General features: G+C 41.1%; 1 protein-coding gene across 2 annotated transcripts in view; it reads right to left on the bottom strand.

Moving 5' to 3' along the window:
* Positions 1-23,518, bottom strand: part of GPC6 (glypican 6) — a 1,082,045-nt gene that overhangs the window by 58,888 nt on the left and 999,639 nt on the right. The gene's annotated exons all lie outside the window — the stretch shown is intronic.

The following is a 23,518-nucleotide window of genomic DNA, read 5'->3' as shown; positions in this document are numbered from 1 at the left end:
GAAAGAAGACCTGAGGCTGGTTGACTTCCCTGGAGGTCTCCTGGCCATCAAATCCTCCCCTTCCACTCAGTTCTCATCCTCTTCCCTCTCTTGATGGGAAAACCATTTCTTTTCAGCCTTCTCTCCTTCCGTCAGGCCCTCACTGTTGATACTACCTGAACCTCCTATCAATACACTGTCCCTCTGCTGTCTGTCCCCAATGTTATAATTGTGTGATGTTGTTAGGAGCAAAATTCACTCATCTTTGACTCCTCTTGTATCTCACCTCCTCCTCTCATTCTTTGCTTTGTCTTGCACCCTCCCTCCTCTCTTGATCCTGTGTTAGGCCCTAACAGCCCATCTGAGTCTTTTCTCTCCCAGCCACAAATAAAACCTTTAAAATGAGCTTCCTCCCAGTTATGTCCTTCTCCCTTCCAACGTTCTGCCAGAGGAATTTTCTAGAATATGGCTCTATTGAAAAATCTTCAGTGAGTCCCCTTATTTAAAGGGTAAAGTTTTTTAAAAATTGTGAATTTAAGAGGTTAGAAGAGGTATAGCAATGCTTAGTGCAATGTGGGAGTTTTATCTCCACAGACACATTGTTTACATTAAAACTTTGCCTACTCACGTGATCAGCAAACATTTTTCTGTTATATTTTGAAAATTGATATAAAAATGAAACTTAATTGTTTGTTATATGATGATAACCTGCCATATCATGGCACATACATGACTGTAAAATCTAAGAAACCCAAACAGGGAATGAATGTGGCAATCATCACATGGAGTTAAAAAGAATTCATGATTCTTTCTATGCAGGAAGACAGATCTATGTATCTCGTAGGACCATTGATGAATTTGAGTTAAAGCAGCAATACAATCTAATTTTAAGAGTTTTCTTCTTGGAGTTTTAAGATATGTAAAATAATAATAAACTCCTCCTATGATTTTCCAGCAGCATGTGTGGGAATACTTCACAATTAACATGGTTTTCTCAAACTTCCAGATCCTGCTATTACCACGATTTTCTGCTTTATTCATATTCGTGCTCTGCTGCACCTGTTCCTGGGTGCCATTTAACCAGTTCTTTGCTCTTCTGACACCTTTAAGCTACCGAGTGGGTACCATCTTGAGAAGAAATGAGAATTTTCTCATGATTTCTGTCTTAACTTTGCAAACTTAGAAATTATGCAGACCTTAATTTCCTAGGTCTTTCTTAGAAAGTTTCTTGGAAAAGTACTAATATTTCATTCCATGTCAACCCATTTTTATTCTACTACTTTGACCTGTAAAGAGCATTCCTCTTCTATCCTTTGGATCTTTTTTTCACGCATTCCTGTTCTCAGGGTTCTAATAAAACACTGACCCTAAGTTGTGAAATATTCACTTTATACTTATTTTTCCCTGAGCAGTAAATTTCTTGAGGTGGTAGTCCTGACTGACTATCATAGGCCCCAAGTGAGTCGTCAGAGAGATACGTTACATCGTGCTGATATGTGAATGACAGCAAGTGTAAGGAAGTGGGTGATCAGGAAAGAAAACTCCTAAAATAATACCCCTGCACTCTATGCCCATAATAACAGCATTTAATTATGGATGCAGGGTTTGCTTAGCTGGGTCAATGGTTAGAGCACAATGCCTCATTTCAAGAGGGAGATCATGGCCTTCCTCCCTTCTAAGCTAAGGGCAATGACAAGACATGAAGGTTAACCAGTTAAATATTAGGGTCAAAACATTTCCAGAACATCAGCTGTCTTCCACCATGACTCAGTCCCTGAATCAGCCTCAAGTGTGTAATATGGAAATCAATTCGTGGATGGGCTCTCCTCAAGGCATTTTATGTGGGTTTATTACAGACTGATAAATCTGGTGAAATTTCTCCTGGCCACTCTGAGACTTTATTTCCTCATCTGTATAATTTGGGGCTGTTGTGTGGATTAAAGGAATGAATATAGGCATTTTAGTTTTCAATACAGACTGGCCACTGCCACATGACTTCTTCTGGGCACACTGCTGTGGGGTCCAGTGACCTCATTATGGGGCATCTGGAGGCTGTGGAACATGGTCCATGGCCATGAGACCCTGGGACCAAAAGTAACTCAAAACAGGATCTGAGTTCAACCTCAGGTAGAGGGAAGCAGACAGGCAGAGTAGCAGGCAGTTTATGCTCAGCAAAGATGGCACCAGCAAGCAGCATTGGTTAATTCCATTCCTGGTTCTTAGCCCTTTTTTGCATTTTGTGCTCTTCCCCCAAACTCCCGGTGTCAGCTGTACCCAGAAGCAGATTAGCAATCTGTAGGCAAAATCTTTCCCCGTGGGGGCTGGGATTTCCCTGACCCCAAAGTGAAAATTGATCATCTGATTATGATTTCTATCTTAAAATGCTCATTCCTACTGAGGAACTTCAATCACGACACTGCAGAGTGACATGAAAAGAAATCCGTTGCAATGCAAAGACAAGAGGTAAACAAATAAAAGGACACAGTAGCAATAACTGGGGCAGGAAGCATTAAAGTCACATGGATCACCCTTGTCCATACTTATTGTGTGCCATTGAAGGTCGAAAGCATGGGGTACTTCAGGAGAGAGAGGTAATGGGGCAGCAGGCACGAGGAGTAAGAGAAAAGAAAATGAGAACAGGTATTTAGAGAGGGCTCCCTGTGCATCAGGCCCAGTGGTGAGGGTTTTCTGTGTCTTATCCCATTTACTCCTCATCAGATATCAGTATCATGGATCAAAGGCCCTCTGTTACAGCCCCAGCCTGGTTCCAGTCCCCACTCTGCTTCTATCCAGGTGTGACTTAAGCAGAACACAGAACCTTCCCCCATCAGGTATTGTTAACTTCGTCTTACAAATGAGAAATCTAAGACTCTGAGACACTATGATCCCTTCCTGTATGGGTGGGAGCAGTCACAGGAACTCAGCAAAGTCTTTTTCCTTTCTACCGTGCAACTGGAGAGTTGTCGTATTTCTTCTCATGAGATATGGGGCGGAAATTTATCAGCTCAAAGGCTCATGGGATGGTGAGGTAGGTGGCCACAAATTCGTCTCCAAACAAGGTGAAAGTAGAAAGAGTAAAAGAACTCTCCTCTCCTCATGGTATTACCTGTCTGGTGGTAGACATTTATTCCATTCCATAAACCCATGGAAGACTGCCCTCCTATGAGCCTTTTTAAAAAACAAAAACAAAAACAAACAAAAAAAAACAACTCAGATATCAGATCAACAGATTCAAAAGAACCCTCTAGAAGTTTTAGCATGTGTGATCCTAACTTATTCATACTGTGGATTTCTTTATTTCCCAAGTGAATGAGATTTTAGAATTCAATAATAATGTTACTTCTAAGCATGCTTTACAAATGATTTTCTTCCCCTTTGAAAACTCAGATTCATTGCTTTTGGAATTTTTGCTTTTACTTTCCCTGAAATATGTTAACATTGATTCTTGTTTTCCTGATTTCTGTTTCAGAGAAAGGAAATATTCCATGACCTTTCTTTCACAGAAGGTCACTATATAAAACACCAACCCTTCATTCAGATTTCTGAGAAGTTTTCCATCCTAGGAAGAGCAACAAATCTAAAAACTGGCATCAGTGTGCAGATATTTTACAGCGCAATCCGGTGAGACTCTGCAATTTTCATACCGAGAAGTAATATATGACCTAGACAAGACCCAGACATAGGCTCATGAGAAGACTACGGGGCTTTAAAATTATTGCCTTGATCATGGAAAAGAAATATGAGTAATCACTGCCATCCACTGACTCAGGATGGTCTTTGGGGGCAATCAATGTTTGAGAGAATCAAAGAACATCTGGAAATCAGCATATTTTGAGCTAGTTCACCCCTGCTTGGTTCATATTTCAACCAATCTATGTACTAGGCAGTTCAGCTGCCCTGAGAAAAGCAGCTTGGATGTGTCCTCTGGGATTAGGAAATCTCAGCAAGGCTAGAAGGAAAACATAGGAGGTAATCCCCCCTCACTGGACTCCAAGTGCTACACCTGCAGGGCTGGTGTATCATGGCTCATTTCAACCCACTTCAAATTTTCCCAGCATCTACCAGCAAAATGCTTCTCAGGGCATTTTACTAATAAAAGTTACTATCTACTGTACATAAGGAAATATCTAAATAACACTTCCCAAGCTTTTGTCCCAGTAAAGAATGACAAACCTCTCTCTGACCTTGCCTTTCCTCATCTTTTATGCTGCAGATGAACCAAAAGAGAAGAAAAAAACATCCCAACATCTGAGAGAGCAGGGTCTTGCACTTAGACAGGAAGGGAAGATGAGGGAGTTTTAATAGTGGTGTTGATTTTGGCATTGATATTTTCCCTAAAGTTCAGATGGTAACTCCAGAGACTGCTGATTTCTGAAGGGTCTTTATGTTAGAAATATTCAGTTCAATCCACACATTTCTAAAACAGCAGATACCCTGAGACGTTTCTTGGCTTTGGTCTCCCAAGGACTCAAGAATCACCACACTGTGTTAGATCCTGATTCTTTTAGTACATTATATTCTAAAAGAGGTTCTAAGGGATATTTTATGTCAAATATTTATCCTCTTAGATGTCAAACCCACAGGACTATAAATTCACCTCCAAAGCATCCCAGTTTGTCTTAGGAACAAATTATGTATGTTCTTCATAAAGGTGTTGAGACATTTTTGAATACGTTTGTGAGTGTAGTTGGTGCTACTTTTTGACAGGTAACATATGTCAAGGTGGAGCAAGCAGTGTGGCTCTGAGACTGCTTGAAAAATATCTCTGGGAGGATTCATTGTTCACTTCACCTACTTAAAACAAGGGTTTGTAAGTCTTTCTTTGGGTTTCTAGCTGCTTTCTTTCTTTTCCCAAGATAGCGTCTCCTTCATCCCCTTGACTACAGAGGCACTTTGCTCCTGTCCTGCTTTTTTCTCTTCAGGGCTTCCTTGTAGTTCAGAAAACAGAATCACCAGAAGGTTGGAAGGATAGACAACTTTCTAGGTTACACTCCATAGGAGCCCTTTGGGTCGTAGCAGCCTTCCGGGACCAAGAACCATGGGCCAAGCCCATGAAAAATAACTGCATATCCTTTCACCTCGGTGCAACTGTAGCAATGGTTTCCTTTGTGGGGTGCTCGATAGTTTTTTAATTATCCTCGAAAACATCTAATCACTTAACTACCATACACATGAAAGTTACTCTTTCCAAAGATGGAGACTCTCAGGCTCAGGGAGGTATAGTAAAGAGCAGAAGGGCAGCCTGAAGCTACATTTTTGATGCCAGATCTAGTGCTCGTTCTAGAACTTAATACCTGATTTACCCATGAGGGAAGGGCCTTAGGGTTGAATGCCTACCCTCTAGGCCCTAGACCTGTGATTCTCAAACTTCAGAACAATGTGGGGGGCTTGTTATCAGCCCCATCCCCTGACTTTCAGGTTTAGAGGGTCTAGAGTTGGGCTCTAGAATTGGGTTCCCAATTAGTTTCCAGGTAATGCTGAAGTTGCTGCCTCCTGGAGACTGTATTTTGAGAATCGCTGTTTTAGAATCGAGGTCAGTGGCCCTCCATCCTGTTTTTTTTTTTTTTTAAGATGTTATTTATTTATTCATTCATGATAGACACACACAGAGAGAGGGTGGTGGGCAGAGACGCAGGCAGAGGGAGAAGCAGGCTTTATGCAGGGAGCCCAATGCGGGACTCAATCCCGGGGCTCCAGGATCATGCCCTGGGACAAAGGCAGGAGCTAAACCGCTGAGCCACCCAGGGACCATCCTGTTTTGACACCAGAATTTCCTGGGAAGCTTTAGAAATATATATGGATGCCTGGACTTTACATTACAATGATTCAGTTGTTTAGAGAAGGAAGTGGGGGCATTGGTTTTTTTTTTTTTTTTTTTTTTTTACTGTTCCCCAGGTGATTGTCATGTGCAGTCATGTTCCAACAAAGGTTCGAAGCCATTGCTTTAAGGCAGGGGCCAGTAAGCTGGGGTTTCCAGTTGGCTACTGTTTTTGTAAATAAGTTTTATTGGCACACAGCCATGCCGATTCAGTCTATGGCTGCTTTCAGGCAATGATGACAGAATTGAGTAGTTGTGACAGATACCATTGTCCAGCAAAGCAGAACATACTTACTCTCTGGCCCTTGATAAATAATAAAAGCAAAACAGAGGAAGCCAGAGAAGATACTGTATACTTTTTTACTTTCAACGAAGCTTTCCAAATCTTGATCAAGGCAACGTGTGGAATGTTTAGAAAATAAGAGAGAGGATGAGCTTTTCTATAAGGAACTTGACTCAAAGTGATTTCAACTTTTTAAAATGAAATCTTACTTCTTTGTTTTCTGCACACTCATTCCCTTTGTCCACCATCTGAACACCTTCTCTTCCTTAGGCTCTACAATTAGATGAGCTCTTTCTTCTTTTCTTTTTTTAAAAAATATTTTATTTGTTTAATTATTTGAGAGAGAGAGAGAGCAGGGGGAGGGAGAGGGGCAAGCCGACTCCCTGCTGAGTTCAGAGCCTGACCTAGGGCTTGATCTCACCTTCCTGAGATCATGATCTGAGTCAAAATTAAGAGTCGGTTGCTCAATCGACTGAGCCACTCAGGTGCCCCTACTTGGGATTCTTACTCACACATTAGAATTCTGCTTTGCTGGCTGGCTACCTTCATTTCCTGGTCTTCACATAGGTGGCTTATTACAGTGGAAAAGGAATGGTATTTGGAGTCAGAAAATCTGAATTTGAATCCTATCTCTGCTACTTAGCTGTGAAATCCCAGGGCAGTTTACTTATCTTCTGAGGACTTTGTTTTCCTGAATTGGTAAAATAAAGTTGATAATGCCTCATTTGTCAGGTTACCACAAAGATTAAGGAAGATTAGTCCACGTGCATTGCAAACTGTAAAATGTCTTACAAATTTCATTTACTATTATTGGTTACAACTTCTCAGGAGAATACAAGAAGCAAATTGCAGTCCACTTCATGAGTATCCTTTTGGGATTCACTAGTAAGGGACAAAACCTGTCCAGACTCTAAAATTTGGTTTATCCTAGTTTGACAAGGGGGGAGCCCCAAAACTTCTCCAGCTGCAGTTTTGATGGCTGACTCAAAAGCCCAGAATTAGATCTCAGAACATGCACACTCAGATGCTGACAAGATGCTACACACTACTGGCCTGAGATGTGATTTATGGTCATGATTGAAGGGATTGCAAAATCTGGGGAAAAAAAGCAAAAAATGAGTCAAGAGACTATGATTACCTAAAATTTCAAACTTATAAATAAAATAGAAAAAGGATATAGCAAAAAGCTAAGGGAGACCCTGAGTATTTTACAGCTAACTTCAGTGGCGCCTAAGACTTTCTGGCTCAGTATTATATGAAGAGGGTAATTCATACAGATATTAATTCATAAAGCATATGAAGATCCTGGAATCTTTTCCATTCCTGACGCACAGACCAATTTCATCCCTAAATCCCTCATCTGTTGCCCATGGGAATATCTTGTCATATACTCTTATCATCTCCTCACAATGATTTCCAGAAACTTCATGTAAACATACAGAGAAAAGAAAATGTTAACCTCTCTCATAACTCATATGGCCAAAAAGAAAAGTGTCTTCCTTGTAAACAGTGAAATTCACATCTGTTACTTCTCTTGCAAACTCCTGGCATCAAATTTACTCATAGCAAAACTCATTACTGGTCAATTGAGTCAGAGCCACCAAACGGATATGGGTGTGTGTGTGTGTGTGTGTGTGTGTGTGTATATACACACACACACATATATATTCCAGAGTATTAAAAAATCTTTGGGAAAATAATCGACTTGTTGTAATGATTTGACAGAAGGGCATCATCATTTCAAGCCATTATCTATTTTTTAAAACACAGATTTCTAGTTCAAGGCAGAATTAGCCACATTTGGGTATCCCTATGCCAGAGACCAACAGCTGAGCCAGCCCCATGCCAGAGAGAGTAAACTGGCAACCCAAACTATGTACAGAGAGATTATGCAAAGACTTCAAATCTTCCATCTTGATAAAAACTTGCAAAATGAAACAGCGAGAATATAATTAGAACAATCTGTTAGACCCAAGACTGTTAGTATCTTTCTCTTGCTCTTTTTTTTTCCCACTTGGAACTTTCACTACTTATCAACCATTGCAGATCTAGAAACACCATTTGGATGGAATTAGGCAAAAGCTAATTGCTATAGTTTAGTTCAATCCAGCTGCTGACCATGGGCCTCGTTTGGCCCCCTAATGACCAGCTTCTTGGCCTCAAAGTGCCTACTGGAAGAAACAGAAGCCCGACTTGGATAAAAGAAGAAATCCCAAAGAAGTATCAGAGAAAAATATATTAAATTCAGAAATATGAAATATAGCCAAAGGAACATCCAGTTTCAAGGACCTGAATTTGAGGAGATTCTTTCTGCCGACTCCTATCCATTTTTCCTTTCTTTTAATTCTTGTTACACAAAGCATTACTGCTACATAGTTAGACTAAGGGCAGAAATCAAATCGGATGTAACTCTTGATTTCTCCATAGCCCACTGAAGAAAAAGAAAGGATAGGAAAGAGCCTACGCTTTTATTTTAGGAACTCTGAAATAATCCAAAATTCGCTTAATGTCTTTGTTTCAAGTGCTTGCAACTTTCCTAGAGGAAGGCATTTCTTGCTTGAAATAGCCTGGTAACAAATGAGTTTACCTTTCATTTCTCCTAGGGGACACTTCTTGCTTTCCACCTTGACTAGAGATCTTGTGTTTCTGTGTTTAACTCAGGATTTTCTTGCAGGGCTCTTTTCTAACATTATTTTATAGGGAATTTATATAGGGGGACGGACATTTCAGATAGAAGCTCAAGCAATACTTACACCACCTTCCATATATAACTTCCAATACTTCCATGACATGATATTTTTATACACAGACCATATTCTCCTTGCTCCTATTTGTTCCCAGAATGCAGATGAGTCTGTATTGGGTGCTCCACCTGGCTTTGCTGTGGCCACACAGCTGCTCAATGTCTGGTTGGGATTAGGGGCATAGACCGGGCCACAGAACTAAACAAATAAATGGGCTCAGCTGGCTAGTGAACACTCAACCTTGGCCTTGGCAGTTGCTCTACACCAGGAACAGGCAAACGTCTTCTGTGAAAGGCTGGTGGAACGTAGGCTTTGGAATATAGATAGTATTATTTTGGGTTTGTAGGCCATATGGTTTCTCTCAGGACTATGACTATTGTAGCAGCCACATATTGCAGTATTGCTAATAGGATAGTGTGAAAGCAGCATAAACGATACCTCAATGAATGAGTGGGGCTGTGTTCCAATAAAACTTTATTTATAAAACAACAGATGCTGTGGTCTGTGGGGCATTGTTTGCTGACTTTTGGAAACAAACCTGTCTGATCAGTTTGAACCCAACTCATTCAGCTTCTTGTTCACCAATTTAACTAATCCCTATCCTGAAAACCACTTAATATTGTTCCTCAAATGAGCCTGCCACCCAGAGTTGATTTATAATGCCCAAATCAAACTAAAATGTGATAGAAAAAGAAGGCAAATTTTATTAAATTTGTTTTGGTGGGAAATCCAATTTCTGAGATCAAAGGGAGATACTAAACTTGTAGAACCATTTTGCACAGTCATTTAAATGTGAACAATCAGTCTCTTGAGCAAATCACACTAAGAGAACAATCGTTATCTAGCCACGCTCCTCCCCCAGAAACCCACAAAATCACATACCAGGGCTCTTGTGAAGCAGGTTATAGTCTTAAAAACCTATATACACAGTCTATCCTCTTTACCTTTTTGAGATTATATGGGGCAAAACACAGCAGAGAGCTCAGCACATCGTGAATATTACCTCCAAACACATAAGGAATCAGAGCCTTGCTTCTCTTATTCTGATATACCTATGAACCACTTGGGGGTCTTGTTAAAATGCAGAGAGTGATACAGCAGGTCCAGGGTGGGGCCCAAGGCTCTTCATTTCTAGCAGGCATTCAGGTGAGACTGATGCAGCTGGTCTAAGAACCTCACTTTTTTTTTTTTTTAAAGATTTTATTTATTTATTCATGAGAGACACAGAGAGAAGCAGAGACATAGACAGAGGGAGAAGCAGACCCCATGCTGGAATCCAATGAGGAACTCGATCCCAGGACTCCAGGATCACGCCCAGAGCCAAAGGCAGACACTCAACCACTGAGCAACCCAGGCGTCCCTAAGAACCTCACTTTGAAGAAGAAGGACCTTAGATCAGTTGTTGGCAAGGTAGGCTACCCACTGGAAACTCCTGGGAAGCTTATCAAACACCCAGGCCTTGTCCAGCCCCAAACCAAATGGATCAGCATCTGTGGGGATACAGACCTGATGGGAGTACATTTTTAAGTTCTCCAGGTAATTTTAATGTAGAGTCAGGATGAGAGTTGCTGAATTAGAGGCTCAGGGAAATTAACTGACTTGCCCAAGGGCACCTGACTTTAAATGAGGTACAATTTTTCCTTGCCTGATATTTAAAATGGTCTTGAAAGTCCTCACGAGACAGGGCACAGGCAAAGGTAGTTCCCAGGATGACAGCAGAGATGAAGGGGGGAGGAGAGGAGGAAAGACAAGTTGAATTAATTCACACACAGTGATATCCATACTCGCCAAGGGAACACAGACAAAGCAGGCCACACAGCACATTGCTTTGTCCCCATGTGAAAATCCCTCTTATGACTCTTTCTTTCTTCATCAAAGCAACAGGGCAAAGAGCCTCTCGGAAAGGATATTTAAGTTCAGAAATGTGCAGTACCTTCAGCTCCTTTGATGAATCACACCATGATGAAAGCCTAGAGGCTGAGTAATCACATTTGGCTTCCTTTCTGCCTCTCGGGATGTTCAAAAAGTCATATTTATGGGACTAGGCAAAATTTCTGACCCAGGGATTTCTGTCCTGAATAAGAACAAGCTAAAGGAGGAAGGAAAGAAGAAGAAAAAAAAAACTTTGGGGGAAATTAAGGGATAACCCCAGATTTGGGGGGTCTCTGAAATGCATGCAACCTGACATTGGGAATATAAGGCCATTTTCACCTGGAAAAACACATGAATTTCAATGACATTTACACAATTGTTTAACCACGGTTGTTCAAGACCAGATCCGTTTTTCTTACTCTCTGCTGATCCAGTGGAGAATAACTCCCCCGGGGCTGAAGACCTTGGCTGTGTAATTTGGGACCTCCTATCTCGAAAAGGAAGTGCAAATGTGCGGGAGGAATTGGATGTCTCCCAGACTAAGCAGATGGCAGCTGCAGAGGGCACGTGAGGTGCAGCTTCACTCCTGGGAGCCTCATCCTTCCAGGTAGAGGATGTGAGGGGCCCAGGGTCTGGTGGGTTCTGGGAACAACGTGAGCTTGTGTGAAAATTCACGACGTTGAACATGCAGGAAGAACTTAGCGTTTTGCCAAATGTTTTCAGTGGCTTAGTTTCAGCATGACTCCCCCCCGCCCCATCTCTATTCTTCTGGGATATTCTTGAGGACATTTTATTTAGTTTCTTTACTCTGTTCCTCTCTGACTCCTTTTGGACAACAAAGGAACATGAATCATGCCCTAAAAGACATTAGCCAGATGTTCTGAGAAAGAAAGAAAACTTTAAGGGCTCCAGTTTCGGTGGGAAGCACTTTGCCAGCCCTAGTTCCCCTGGGCTTTTTGGTCCCCTGGAGTTCTTTTTTTCAGGAGTTTCCAAGTGTGATCCAGACCTGCTGATCATGTCCAATGAGATCACATGTTCTATACTCACAGAGGCTTGCAATTGTGTCCTACGACGGGACTATGGAACTACTGGAGCCCAGCCATCCCTCATTTTACAGATGAGTACAAGTGAGCTGTGCAAGGTCACACAGTGATGCCAGGCAGCAGTGGGACTAGAGCCCTGACTCCCAGATCCGTGGCCCTCCTCCCATACCAGGGACCCCCCATCTCAACTATTCGGGGAGCCAGGGACTGCAATGAGTTCACTTTCACCTCCGAGAATAAGAAGATACCAACCAAATGAAGTTGAAGTTCTGAACAAAGAAGTTCAGAAATATCAATGATTAGGCTGTTTAATTGATATATAAGCTCTTTCTAGAAAGACTTCCAGGAGGCTGGGATGTGCAGCTGGCTGTGTGATCTCTCTTTATATTTGCTTCTGACAAAGAGTGGTGATACAAGACTGTGGTTGATGTTCGATGATATCAGTGAGATCAACAACAGGACAGCCAGAAAGGAAAGCTTCCATCTAGCATTGCCAGGAGGTCTTCATTTGGATTTTTCCTCTCTCTGTTGGGAGCTCACTGTAGGGTGAATTCTTCCACACATGAGCCAAGAAGTCATCTGTACACAGCTGATGGAGGAGTCATTCTTCCAGGCAACATATACTGGAAGCTCTGGTAGTGTGAATGCAGAGAGAAAAGGCAGATCCTCAAGAGTCAGAAAGATTACAGTCTATTAAAGCATATTGAGAGAATACAGTAGAATCACCAGACAGCATGTTGAATATACAGATTTTCTGTCCTCCGGCTTCGGTGTGGCTTATTTGGTAGGGTTCTGGGTTGGCTCTCAGCATTTTTTTTTTTTAATAAGCTTCTGATGTAGGTGATCCTGGTCCCACATATTCGGAAATGCTACTCTAGAGGGCAAGGAGGTCCTTTGAGACAGCAGCAACAGATCATTCTCTAACTGCTGGCTTTGTGGTTTATCTCCAGGAAGGGCGAAGGGTAACCCTTCCCAGCAAAGTCAGGGGGGAGAGATGAAGAAGTATGTTTGGATGGAGAAGTGAATTTTCAAGTCCCCTAGAGTGCAGCGTGGCCCTCCTTCTTCTCACATTTAGGAAACCTCTCCACTCACCTCCTTTGTCCTAAGAAAAGAAGGCGCTGGAGCTCAGAGAAGGGAGAAATGTGTGAAATGACTTGCACTTAGATTCAATTTTATAAGAAGCAGTGATCTCGTCCCACTTACTAGGTATCACACATCCTGCTAATGAAGTGAAAAAAAAATGTGAAAAGCCTCTCACAAAAGAAAATGACCCAAGCACTTTTGAATCTGTATTTCCAGAAGATGCAGCCACCTAGTGTTACTGTAACAGTGAGAATCTTGGAAAGGGATCTGAGGTCACGGTGAAGCATCAGTGTAGCAAGCAGACATTCCTCCCAAGTGCTTGGCATTTTTAGAATGTTTTGCTTTTGTTTTTGCTCTGACTGCAGCAAATTAACCGTGATATGAAAACACCTTTTTTTTTTTTTTTTCTTGTGTTGTGCCTAGAATACCATGAGAGAAGCCACATCTGGGGAAGCACTAGGTGGGGGTTGGGGGTGGCGTGGAGTGGGGTGAGTTGGGGGGGTAGTGAGTTGCAGAGGATGGAGCCGGAGAGTGAGACAGTGGTTTCTCCGGAAGGAGAGGTAAAAGAGGCCCAAAACAGAAGGATAGAACATCTGTGGTGAGATTCTCAGTAATGAATCATGTCCACGAGATTCCAAAAGGCCCCAGCCCTGTCCCCCAAGAGCTTCTTTGGAGCCGGCACCCCCCAGCATAGCTTGTAAAATATATCATAGCCACATACACACCTGGCTCCAGCAGAGGCAGTGTGCCCTTATTTTTAAAACTGTGCACAGCATCATGCATGAGGAGGAAGAAATGACAAATTCTCCTCTCTATGACTTGGTATATGTGAGGCCTGGAGATACACCGAGAACTTTTGATGCCTTATGTGGATGTTGGTAGATGCTAAATGACAAATCCTATTTTGATATGAAAGTCCCCAAGAAACTTATCGTTGATAAAATAACAGTGGGAGCTGGAGGTGGGCCCTCCTTTCCCACACATTTCTAGGTGGTTGCAGAGGAGGAGGGAGCCAGTTACTCTGACTTAATCGATTGTCATCCCTTACAGAATCCTGGTGTTTGAAAGCCGGAAAGGACCTTAGATATTTTCTCATTACTTTTACTCATCTGCTTAGCTCTCCTCTCCCTGTCATTTTAAGTGAAGGAAGAAAGCTGAAGGGACTCACCCAAGTTTCTAGTGCTTTCTCTTGCCAGCTAATTTGAAATCAGCTTGGATGAAAAGGATGGTCAACGTAGTTTTATCGATGCTGACAAGTGTACCACTCGGATCACCTCACATCTGTTAGAATGGCCGTCATCAAGAAGATAAGTGGAGTATTGGCGAGGATGTGAGGATGCTGCAGGGGTGGGGGGGGGAATGTAAACTGGTTCAGTCCCTGTGGACAACAGTTGGGAGAACCTAAAAAAACTAAAAATAGAACTACTATGTGATCCAGCGATCCTGCTTTTGGGTATTTATCAGAAAGAAATGATGTCAAAAAGATATCTTTGGTCACATGTTTATTGCAACACTATTCCCAACAGCCAAGATATGGAAACAAGTTAAGTGTCTGTTAACAGATGAGTGGATAAAGAGATGTGGTATGTGTACACACGCATGCACACACACGTGCACAATGGAATATTATTCATCCATGAGTAAGAAGGAAACCCTGCCATCTACTGTGGGTGGACTTTGAGGGTTTTATGCTAAGTGAGATAAGTCAGACAAAGACAAATACTGTACGATCTCACTTGTCAGTAGAATTTCAAAAAGCCAAACGTGTAGACACAGAGAATATAATGGTGATTATTGGGGGTCAGAGGGCAGGGCAACTGGGGAGATGTTCAAAGGGTATAAACCTACAGTAAAAAAAAAACCAAACCCAAGTGCACCACTCCAGGAGGTTGATAGTACAGGAGTCTGTGTCTGTGTCGGGGCAGTGGGTAGAGGGGACCGCTCTGCACTTGCCATTCAAATTGGCTATGAAACTAAAACTTCTCTGAAAAATAAATCTATAAAGAGAATAGAAAAACAAAAGATCCACCTTTTTTTGTGACAGTGAATTCAATAAGTTCAATTCACTTTATTTTTCTTTGTGATTATAATTTGTGGCTTTTCTTTATTCAAGGACATATATATATATTCTATATGTAGATAGTATATAGTATATATGTAGTGTATATATATATATATATATATAGAATAAGCATATTCTATATATACACACATACATATATTCTATACATGGGCTTACTACACCAGCATGACATTATTTTGAAAGACCCATTACTGGATGCATCATTTGAATGAATGGAAGCTGAGAAGGAGAGATATACCTCAGCCCTAAGCCAATGTGATTTTTGCACCAGCCACATCATCTTTCTGGACTCCAGTGTCTTTGTTGGCAAAGTGAGAGTATAGGACTAGATGGACTTTAATGACCCTGGAGCCCTAAAGGATCCCTGAGCGTAGAGCAAATGTCTGGAATTGTTTTTCCTTACCAGTGATGGTGAATCTGATCTAGGGCTCAGTGCTGTCTCACGGGGTCCTCGTATGACCCTCCTGAGGAAGGTGGTCTAAGTTCATGGTGAGGAAAGAGGCCCTGGCAGTACTTTTAAGGATCAGGCCTTGGGCTTCATTTGCATCTCTTGCTCTACTTACCTGAACACATGGTCTTGTTTTTAGAGTTGGCATGAGCCAGCCCAAAACCAAAGCCAAATATGTATTTCTGGATAAATCACAGTCCTGTTTGCATCACAATGACTCAAAAGGGCTGAAAATTTGATGACCACAATTCAAGATAATGCAATGATTTGGAAGACTAAAGTATGTAATAAGGATTCTAACCAAAAGTCAGTAATCTTGGAGGGACTTTGTACAATTGAATAATGTGCTGAAGCATTTGAATAATGTGCTGAAAGTCTCTTATTGTTTTAAATCAATAGAGCCATAGTCTTTACTCTTATTCATCAATTCAACCTAAAATAATTTACTTGACCTTATACTACTATTATTTAGGACGATCTTAAAAATGAGGATCTTGAATTTCAAATACCCATGGTCAGCAGCCTTTGAGAATATACCAGTGATATAATAGAAAGCAAACTTAGGAGGTTAGTTATCCTAACATTCTGGAAACACTCACAATAGTGATCATCCAGACCCACTCCTCCTCCAAGATCTTTTCTTCACCTTCCTTTGAGTGAGCAAAGCTCTCCTCTAGGCTTCATCTAGAATTCTGTGAAGTTGGTCTGGGCACTCCAAACAGCAGTAAGTATCAGAAAACAAAATTTTTCCCTTCCTTCCTTCCTTCCTTCCTTCCTTCCTTCCTTCCTTCCTTCCTTCCTTCCTGCCCTCCCTCTTTCCCTTCCTTCCTTCTTTTCCTCTTTCCTTCCTTCTTTTCCTCCCTCCCACCCTCCATCTTGTTTTGTTTTGTTTTTTTTCTCCTAACAGAGGATCTTATGAAACTACTGCGGGCAACAAAGAAGAGACAAGATAGCAGTAAACCCATGAAAATGCCTGTGTACCTCTTGTTTGACCTTTGATGGCAGTAGAGACATCACAGATACTGAGAGCATTGGAGCAGCAGGCCCCAGGGAACCAGAAAGCTAGCACTGGAAGTCTCTTCAAGGGAAACATGAAATAGCTGGCTCCAGTTGTTTCCAGCTCTACAAACAAGGTACAATATATGAAAACCCTTTATCTATTCTAAAGCACTCTGCAAATGTGGACTGTTCTTATTTGCTGAACCAGGAGAGGCTGTTAAGCAGATTCTGCTTCTGTTTGGAGCTATGGTACATTGCGTAAGACAGGCAGGTGGGACAGTTTGGGGAACAAAAAACTAGGAGGGCAATCAGAAGCCTGGGTTCTTGCTCTGGCTCCTATGCCATTGGGCAAATCTTTAAAACTGTGCCTTTGTTTTTCCTTTTATTTTTTAAAAGGGAGAGGGCATGTGGGAGGAAGGTAAGAATAGCTCTACGATCCTTCTTTTTGTCATTCCCCATCGTCAGATCCACTCTCCAAGCACTGATCATTTTACAGTTAAATTACTGTTGGTGATTTGTCCCTGTGTTCACCTTCAAGTAAGTTTTTCTCAGAAAGTCTATTTCAGATGCTGTTCACCTTCGCATTGGATTCAGCCGCTTAATTTAGGCTTTTCATGTCCTCTGCCAGTACTTCCACTTTGTTTGGCTTGAGAGTTGTTAAAAAAAAGTCTTTCAGTGTTGGTCTTTGGTGGTGATGTGAGGCCATGAGATGTGTGCAGAGCTCTGAAATATGTCATGGAGATATGGTCTCTGTACCCCATCATTCCTCTGGGTTATTTGCATCTATCATTTAGCTGCATGCTTCCCAAACACTTTTATAGAACTCGAATCTCTTATCAGCTTGCCCAACTCTCAGCCTGGGACTTTTTATTGTAATCTTGCCATGTGACTGCAAGCTTCGAGAAAGAGCTCCAGTGTTCATTCTCTTTGACAACAAAGTGGCAGCCAACGGTAGCTTGTGCTTCTCCGAGAACACTTTCGTGGCCTGAGCTCTCCTTGAATGCTGAAGCCACAGCCCAACAGCCACTTGCCGTAAAGAACAAGAAGCCTACCTACAGGCTTTGCGTTAGGGCCAAAATCACCAGGAATAATTGAGATCTTTGAAATGAGATGTTGTTTATGATTAATAGTAACAATAGCTGTGCTTAATCGGACAGCAGGGGGAACTTTTGTGGAAAGGCAAAGTTTAGGGCAAGACATGATGTGAGGGATGAGGAAGACCTGGAAATGGGTGGTCGGATTTCATTCACACCAGGTGTCACTGAATTTTAAAAAAGGAGCGATGAATCACAGACATTTATACGAAAGTATCATGCTTCAACTACAATTTGATAAATAACTCTAACAATCTCTGGGTTGTTTACTTACTACTGCTGGGCCCAAGAAGTGTATCACAATTAAAAAATAAACATACATGCACACAAACACACACACATGTGCGTGCAATTACCATGATCCAAGTTATCCAAAGTCTGCTTCAAAAAATATTCCTAAGCATTCATTTCACTTCTCACCCCAAAACTGTTTTTTTTAACTGAAAAATATGTAAAAGGCTTTTTCTTTAATTGATTTCATCAAGAAATCTTGACCAAAGAGGGGATGAAGCTTTCTTTGGTTGAGCCCTCACCATTAAAATCCTAATGCAATACTTCTTGTTCCTTGAAGACTGTTGTATAAAGAAGATTTAATTTTCCTGAGTAACTGGAAACATCTTCGTGAGGACATGTCTTGCACTAAAGATAGCCTCTGGGTTTTTGGATTTTATGTGAGGAGATAAATTAAGGCACTTTGCTGCCTTTGTGTTTTCTTCCCAGAGCTAGTCTAGCTGCTTCGTGTTTACTCCTTTTCTCTGGCACTCAAGGAGCTGCAAAGAGCAGAGGAAATGCTAGGCTTTTTCAAGTGCAGAGATGAGTGTTCTTCCCTGAAATGAATGCAGGCTGCTGTGACGGAGTTTTCTTAGGTCAAAATCCCTTCAAATAAAACTACAAAGTCATTGTTTTCTTGCCTCATTACACACAAATAATTTATTAATTTATATTGTGGTTTTTCTTTCAGCTGAATGGGAGCTCTACGATTTTGCAAATAATTCCACACAGAAGCCAATCGCATGCACATTCCTAAGACTTTCATTTGCAATCAATAAGTTTGCTGTTGCTGTCAGCCTGTGCAATTTCTGTGATTAACCTGTGAAAAGTGTTCTCCTTCATGAATGCTCTTCAGAAATAAACAGATATTGTAAGAGGAGACAAGGGCAGGTTCCAGAACCTGAATTCTTGGTGATCTTAAATGATGATATATGAAAGAAAGAGAGAGAGAGAACAATTTGATTTGCTCCAACTAGGTTGACCCAGAAAGGAGAAGAGCAGAAAAATTGCTCTGCCTAAGCAAACATGACATCAAGTCAGACAGGACTAGCATTCACAAAATGCAGTATCGAAGCTTCATTTAAAATATATATAGTCTGGATCTGAAAGACATTTAAATGCCAGTAATAAAAAAGTCTTTGCTCATTCTGTTTTTCTACTGCTATTTTTCTACTACTCCTTGGCAACAGCTTCTATCTCCTCCTTTGAGATACTGTCCTAAGATTTGGAATGGGACTCCTTTGCTTTGGTTGAATTATGATTGAATCCAAAGTTTGAATAGGCAAAATAGCCATCCGATACTAATAATGAAGCTGACTTTCAAGCGATGCTGGTTTCCTAGGTCGATATAGACCCACCCCTCTTTTGTAACAAAGAATTAGAGTTCTCAAAAAAATTTAAACACAATCTTTACTAGTATATAGTTTGAGTGGAATTAGAACTAGTTATGTTTGGCATCCCCAAAGTGTTGTGAACTTCTTGATTATGCTCTAACCACCTATCCTTGGTTCAAATTAGTGCACAATAAATATTTGTTGAATGAATGAAGGATTCTCCTCTTCTTTTTCATGCAAGATTTGTCTTAAGAGTTGGAGAGAGTAATGAGGTAGATTTTTATCAATTTAAAAATCTTGCCTTGGTCATACATGTTTGTGGATGACAATATGACCATTCATTCACATGTCTATTTTCACTCTTGTGTGAGACACAGAGCGACACATGTCGCCACCTTCTTGCCAGTAGGCCCCCTTTGGCCAATGAGCTGTGAACAGTGTGCTGTGCCCCTTCTGGGTGGAGACTCCGATAGTTGTCTTTGGCACATTCTCACTTCCCCTTACTGTAACAGGTAAAGCTCCAGATGCTGACTGCTCTAAGACCCTGGGTCCTGGAATGAGGGTAATGATCATGTGCAGGTGCCCCACAGAAAACCGACAAAGCATACTTGGCATGATCGAGAAGTAAACTTGGTTATTTGTGAGTCATTTTGGGGGCTGTTTGTAGGTTCCGCAATTGCCTTGCTTGGCTTATTCAGATCGATAAAATATTAGGAAAGCTCCTGAAGATATTGCCCAAACCCAACTTCCAAAAAATTATTTGTTAACCTAGCACTATAGTGGTGCTGTTGCTGCTGCCGGTTCATTTACTTACCATCAATCCTCACTTCTTTTTAATAGGTTGGCCAGTCTTCTAGGTGTTAGAAAATACCCATGAAGTCAGAGCCTTTGACGATAATGACCATGAATGAGCTTAAGTAATAAAATTATTGTGTATTGCAGATATCTTTCTACCTTTAACATTTATGAAGCGAAGTCAATTTTCACTCAAACAGGTTTCTTTTCATCTGGTTTTCTCTACAATGTTTATGCCTGAGGTTTATTGCTAGCAGTAAAGAGTGTCCAAGTATGTTATGGGAATAACCAAATTCCCAGTGCTTTAAAATGTATTCCATAGGCCCCAGAGTCAGTTAAAAGCTGATTGATTATACAGCAAATACATCAAAACTGGTATTTATGAAATATCCCATTTCTTCAGCTCTATCTCTCATAAGCGTGAACATCACATTTGGGAGTTGTGGTGTGAATATCTCAGACAGCTATGAGAAAAAATTACTGCGAGTTTCTGGGACAAAGGGAAGGTTCTTTAAGCTGCTCAATAAGTTAATAAAAGATCTATGTCAACGGATGCCTCTTATGAACACATATTTTAAAAGGTGTAGTTTAAGTAGTTTAGTATGGCTTGTCTATTCATGCTTTCATATTTAAGTCATCAAAACACTTATTACATAGCTGGATAAAGGACAAATACTCTGAATGAGTATGTAGGGGGACTTTTTCATCAGACTGGTTCAGGACGGACAGCAAAGTTTCTGTTTAATTTGTTCAAGATATCGGCAAAAAGTTCTGACTTAAGAAGGCAGAACGAGCTATGGGATAGCCCATAGCTTGTAGCATTTCAAAGATGCTACAGAGGTTTTAATGTTTTCAGTTTGCATATTTGGTCAATGATAATTCATTGGATAATACATCTTCCACATATTTTTTATCGGTGTAATCTATCTTAGATTACAAAAATCAAACTCCTATTTCCTATATGTTAACATTTTATGGACTCTATGCTAGCTATTATTCCCTAGAGGAGATAGAGTGTGTCTAACAGGTTTGACAAGCTATGCTTTTTTTTTTTTTTCAAATAGTAACTCTTGCCTTTTTGATGATGCTAGCACTAAACAACATGCTATGATATAGTTTGTACATGATAGTTAGCTTTACTTAGTGCTATGCAGCGGAGAAGAAGCCGGTACATACATCATTGATTGACTGATGCATAAAGGATGCATCAATTTAGAGTTAGCTGCAGTCTAGGAATTCTGAAAGAAATTTTCATGTCTGACGGGGAAAGTAAGCACGTCAACATACCATCAAACAGATGGAAAATCTGTATAGCCGTATTCGGTGTATGAAACTATTACATGATTTCATTTTTATGACATAGAGGTCAGCAAAGCTCCAGTTTAAATATGTCTGAGGACAAGAGACAGTTTAACAGAGTTAAAATGGTTTTGTTAGTCAAATCCCCCCTAAAATGATTATAAGGACCACTTATACCTAAATGGTGCAAAAGATCCCCCGCCTTTTAAAATGGGTGGCATGACTTTATTTCATTGAGAATCCATGTGATTCTCTGAACATGTTGTAAAGAAGTGGGGCGGGGCCAAAAGGGAGGAACATCTCTGGGGGGGGGGGGGGGGAACACAGCCAGTGGGGCATTTCCTCTTCTTTCTCCCCAAGGTATACAACCCAATGCAGTTGAACACAGCCTCGCTTGAGCTGAAAGAAATATCTAGGCTTTTCCAGTTTCACTGCTCTTCCACATTCCCCAAAGAATAGCTTCTCAAGGATGTAAAACCAGTCCACTGTCCACAAACTGAAAAGTCCACATAAGGCACAGGTATTCCAGGCAAGGTTCCCAACAGTGCATATCATTGAATTCGATTTGTGCCTCCTCCAAGCTCATGGAATAAGCAGGATATCCTACAGATAGGCCATCATTTTTTGTGTGTGTCTTATGCTATTCCCTACCTGGGTCTCATCAGCCACAAGCCTCCTAACTGGAAAGAAGCCTGTGTGGGGTGGCTCTCCCAGCTACCACACGCTGCTGCTGTCACCTGGGGAAGCGCAGAAACCGAAACCCAGGAAGTTGGGTGGTTTAGTTTTAATGTTTTGTATTTTCTCCCTGCTTTGAAAGCTCACTGTATTTTGCTGCTGTTATTACTACAGGTTCATTGAAAATGAAACTGGGGTGTCTCAGTGGGGTTTTGCAGTAAAGAGATAAAGCAGGTTCAGGCAAGACTGGGCAGTTCACAATTTGAAGTGGATTGAGCAGTAGCCATTTGTTTGCTGGTGAATGGGGCATAATTTATGCAGTGGCAGCAGAGGCTGAAAGCCAGTTTGGCCTTGACCCATTTATCTTTAGAAAACTAATTAAAATGGAGAATCTGGTTTACTGTTATTGAAGTTTTACTTTTTCCTGCTCTGGGCAAGCAAAGACAGAGGTGTGTGTGTGTGTGTGTGTGTGTGTGTGTGTGTGTCTGGATAGAAGTAGGAAATATCAGTTTCACCTAAAGACAGTGGCTGAGGCCCTAGATAATAAAGCAGTTTCTTAAATACAGCCTGACATCCTTTTGAAATGCAAAATAGTGGATTTAGCTGGATGCAGAATCCTTTGAGGTGACAATGAAATGCCATGGCAATTTAAAATGAACAACAGACAGTTTCCCCAAATCTTTACAACCAAGACATCCTAAATCACACCAAAATGGCCCCAAAGAGGCAGAGAAGAACATTTTTATGACCAGCATTTAACTCTGAAACTGTATTAACCATTAGGTAGGAATGTTACCAGAAAGTGAGTTGCTTTGTCCATTTTCTTTCATAATAATAAAGTAAAGTGCATAACTTGATGTTTTGCAAGTTCTTAAATCTATACGTAATAATGTCAATAATTCATATTTGGCACCAATGGCGAACCAGTGAATTTCAAAAGTAGCACTGTATTTTTGGCCCAGTTAAAGAAGATTCTAGGGGGCCAACAGGGAAGTCCAGCAGACAGGGTGGGGGTGGAGGATGATATTATGATTTGCATTCCTTCCAACATTCAAGGAAGTCATTCCTCTTGGGGGAAAGCTACAAGGCCCCTGCTAACCATAAGATCAGGAGATCCGACTGGCTCAATGGCTGAAATACCTGGAGATATCAGGAGAATGTGTTGGGAAAGGCAGACACATACTACCTGGGCCAGACCTACTCTAATTTTCTCAAATGAACAAAACTAATAGGACCCTGATTTGTTTTTACCCATGATGTTTCCTCCCCATTTCCCAATTGGCATCAGGGGACCTCCAGCCATCTGTCTTCCCTGTTCTTTCTTCAAGGTCTCTTCTTCCAGAGTATTCCTGTTCCACATTTACCTCTTAACTTTCTTTTCTCATTCAAGCTGCCCTGGGCTCAGAGAACTGTGATGATGAATGGGAATATGACTCAGGGGACAATTTCCTTTTAAAGAAATGAATTTTAACAAAGGAATTCACTGCCTGAATTTAAGGCCAGGCAGACATGGAGCACCATGATGTCATAGGTGTGCTGCATGAATAAATATGTGCCCTTCAGGTGAGAGTCATCTTCTCTCCTGGGTTCACAATGCTATGCAGGGTTCAAAACTTTATTAAAAGGTATTATCAGCATGGGACAGTAGTATGAAAACCATATTAGAAAACTTAACTATCTGATTATTATGGTTAATATA

This window comes from Canis lupus, chromosome 22, assembly GCF_011100685.1.
Source record: "Canis lupus familiaris isolate Mischka breed German Shepherd chromosome 22, alternate assembly UU_Cfam_GSD_1.0, whole genome shotgun sequence".
NCBI classification, from domain to species: Eukaryota; Metazoa; Chordata; class Mammalia; order Carnivora; family Canidae; genus Canis; species Canis lupus.
This window is presented reverse-complemented; position numbering and strand designations above follow the sequence as displayed.